Genomic DNA, 4,085 nt, shown 5'->3' with positions numbered 1-4,085 from the left:
TTGTTATAAAAGCTATAAAAGCTAAACCCCTTCTGTCTATAAAGGCGATCTAGACAGAAGTCAGAGTTGTAAGGCTATAAAAGCTAAACCCCTTCACAGCCATCGATCACTCATCTTTCACCCAGTCAGAGTTGTTGTTCCAGCTAGCCTTAAGCTCTTCACCTATCTTCTGTCTAGATCGCCATCTAAGCTTCACACAGTGGAAGCGCATGGGTGGACAGAGCCATCTTTGTATCAGTTGTTTGGAGTTAAAGAATTTACTGATTCTCATCTTATCTGTTGTGTACTCTCTATCTCTTTCTCAGATTTTGTTCGCTGTGCCGTGTAATATTTTACAATGAGAACATCTCGATTTGTGTGTGTCATCCTTGCATAGGGGCCATGCTAATCTTCTATGTATCATTCCAATTTTATCAGATGTCTTCGCAGGAGGGTTGGCATACCACACTCCCCTTCGTCTCCCATTCTCTTTGATGCCAAGAGGCATATTCCACGGTGGATTTCGTGAGGTTTTGCGGTGGATTCCGTAAAATTTTATTATTGGGGCTCATACACAAGGTGGATTCTTTGTCCAAAAAGTCAATGGGGACGCCCATCCTTTTTGAAAGTTTTGTTAATTTAATGTGTAAGTGAGTGATTCCGTAGCGGGTGATTCCGCAAAATACATATTTAAATTAATAAACGTTTATGAGTTTAGAGTGCGCACTCGTAATAAATTGAGGTTAGGATTGAGTTCTAACCAATTTATTTTTGTAGCTAAAGACTGCTAGGTATTCACTTTTTTTGGTTTAATTGTATTATTTTTCTAATAATTGTGAATGCTTCAGTTGATGTGTAGAGCAAGCAACAATGGCATTGGGAAGCATTGGAGGATAGCGTGTATTCAAATTATCATCAATTTTTTATGGGTGCATATCTTAGGCATGGCGTCCATATTTTGACGTGCTTATTTATTAAAGCGCTTGATATTTATTTATTACTTTTGTATGTGCATGGGTGCACGATTTAAATATTTGTATTGGACATTGTATTTGGGTACAATCTGACTCCTTGGGTGCCCAATAGCTTTAATTCTTTAGTGGCACAAAAGCAAACACAAAAGCTGAAGCGTGCTAATTGTAAATTGGGCTATTTTTTGAGCTTGAAGATGAATAATATATAAAATACATGCTTTGTGGAGCACTCGCACAAGGCATGGGGGGAGATTGCACCCAATTAGTCTCTTGCTTCATGTCGTGCAAGCTTTCTTCCTTGTTTTTTGTGCAAAACTAGATTTCTTTTGTTTTTGGGGACCTTCTGATGCTCACTACGTGCGCATACGGCGTTCGATCTGTGCACCAGTGGTATCAGAGCAAAGCTGAGATCGAGAGCTTCCAATCGCTTACCATCTCGCGCAAAGGCAGAGCTCTTGGAACGTTTAAGCTCTATAGTCGGTCTCGTGGCAAACGGTCGATACCAGTGTGTTCTTGGTAGTCAAGAACCCCCTGCTGTACACTCAGATCGCGAGGGATCGGCCTCTACACGTGGAGGACCACACGGGAAGATCCTTCATGAAGTCGTTGGTTACTTCTCCACAGATAAGAAATTTTTCACCATAGCTCTTAAAGCTTTAAAGATAAGCTTGTAAAGCTTCAAGAGAAGCTTAATAAAAAGCTTCAAGACTCATTTTAACCTGTCGGTGGGCGGCAGGATGTACTGTCCACCGTCGCCGAATCGGGCGACAACATCCTCAAGTCCTATAAATCCACGCTTAGTCAGAAAAGACTAAAATCATTAGTCACTAAGGTCCTAAAGATCATAGAATTCAATCTTCAACAATTACTATAGAGGCAGTTCATATTCGACAGCACACGAAACTGTTTACTACCCTCTAGAAGCCCCTGTTCACACATGTGAACTGACAGAAGCAGATTACATCGAACAATCGGCAACACACAGTCTATACACAAAATTATTTTCTTGGAAGACGATTGTGACATCGAATTTCGCAATCGTAAAGGAGAAATACTACAAAAGCTAAACTAAAAAATATATATATACAAGCCTTGTAAACTTGCCTTTGAGCTACGCTCATCCTGCTAACAAGATTTCAAGTGTGTGAGGTCTTTTGGAATTTTGCAGGATGACTGATCAAACCATGGAAGATTTTATGGCTGAAGGTGATCTACCCGAACCAATAATGGAGCAAAAATTGGATTTAATTATGATGTAGCTTTAAGAATAACGAAGAGCACGACAAACTTTGCAAGCTCAATTGGCCAATCTGCAACGATCTACCACCGACCAAGATGGATCGCAACCTGAAGATCTTATATGATGTACCATCGATGCAACACTTGAAGCCCAATCCATTCGGAAAGAAACAAAGATAAGTAAAAGAAACTTCAAATTTCGTACTTTCAATGGATCACGCAATGGAAAGACTATCCTTGCTTTTATCAGTCAATTTGATGATTATTTCCATGAAGAATCATATGCTGAGAAAGACAAAATGAAACGTGTCACTAACCATTTAGTTGACCGAGCATCCTTATGGTGGACTGTGGTCCGCAAAAGCGTTGATTGTCCCACTACCTGGGAGACTTTCCAAAAGAAATTTTTGCCAAATTTTCTTCCACCTCAATTCCACGAAAAAGCAATCAAACAATGGGATCTTCTACAACAAAGAGATCGCGAAGCTATTTCACAATATAATGAGCGTTTCTAGAATGCTCTATTGCAACTACGAATGCTTGAAGATGTACTTGAAGCAACTCATAAACGCAAGTATATGTCTGGCCTACTTGGACATTTTTATGCGGAGGTCAATATGTTTAAGCCAACAACCCTTGAAGATGCAATTTCCTTGGCCCATGACACTGAAGACAAAATTTGCGGACAAGATAAGTGACCACTACAATTTCCAACTAATGGTAACTTTGGTTCCAAACAATTCAATTCAAAATTTTGAAGATTCAATCAAAGTTTTTTTCTTCCATCTTCATTCCGTAAATCTTGGACACGACCACCTGCCTTGCCACCAAACACAAATCCAAACCCTAAGCCATCTCTACAGTCAAATCCCAACATTCCTAAACTTCCTGCCATTACCAATAATGTATCCAAAGAAAAACCCATAGTTTGTTACAAATGTCATCAACCTGGACATCTAGCAACCAATTGTCAATCCAAAAAGCCATATGTTCATATCAATTATCTTGGAGCAATAGAAGATGAAGAACATGAAGAGATGTCGGATTTTACGGAAGAAGATGATGACATTGGTACTACTTCTGATACTTTGCTAGATATGCCAACTCCCCATTCCTTATTAACAATGAAATGTTTTGTGCATGGTAAAGAAAAGACTATTTTACGTGATGATGGGAGCACAGACGACTTTATTTTTGCAAAACTGGTCAAAGAATTGAATTTACATACTGTTTCTACACATTATCGCATCAAGGTTGCATTGCTAGGTACGAGATATAATGGAACACAAGAAGTGCATACTTTAGAAATTAAAATTGGTGATTATACTGAACGAAGAAATTTCTTAGTTGTTGTACCTTTGCAGTCTAGTGACATTATCTTAGAAATGCCTTGGCATCATCAATACAGTCTCGATATAGATCATTCTACGCATTTGAATTAAAATTTATTTTCAAGGAAAACAAATCACACTGCATGGAATGCACACTTTCAATAATTCTCCATTGCTTACTCATACTCAGGCTAAACGTGCATTACGTAAAAGTAGCAAATCCTATTTAATATGGGTGAATGAAATTCAAGCTAAAGAAAACCAGATGCATCCTAGGCATGCACAATTTCTTTCCCAATTCCAAGATTGTTTTGCTATTGATTTACCACCTGGATTACCACCTTCACGTCCTGAAGATTATAAGATAGATTTAATTCTTGGAACACAACCACCATGTAAAGCACCATATAGACATAACCAAATTGAACAGAAAGAAATTCAAAACGAAATAGACGAATTGCTTAACAAAGGATTAATTAGACCTAGTAGTTCTCCATTTGGTGCACTTGTCTTATTAGTGAAGAAAAAAAAATACCTATCGCATGTGCATTGATTATCGTGC

The 4,085-nt window shown here is 38.4% G+C and overlaps 1 non-coding gene across 1 annotated transcript; it reads right to left on the bottom strand.

Annotated features, from left to right (window-relative positions):
• Positions 1-330: 330 nt before the first annotated feature.
• On the bottom strand, positions 331-435 carry LOC148038545 (U6 spliceosomal RNA). The gene has a single exon (XR_015690480.1). It is a non-coding gene; the product is annotated as a U6 spliceosomal RNA (small nuclear RNA).
• Positions 436-4,085: the final 3,650 nt, after the last annotated feature.

This window comes from Lygodium microphyllum, chromosome 3 (assembly GCF_053477565.2).
Source record: "Lygodium microphyllum isolate KBCC chromosome 3, Lygodium_microphyllum_v1.1.10, whole genome shotgun sequence".
Classification (NCBI taxonomy): domain Eukaryota; kingdom Viridiplantae; phylum Streptophyta; class Polypodiopsida; order Schizaeales; family Lygodiaceae; genus Lygodium; species Lygodium microphyllum.
The sequence above is the reverse complement of the archived record's forward strand: the minus strand, read 5'-3'. Positions and strand labels throughout refer to the sequence as shown.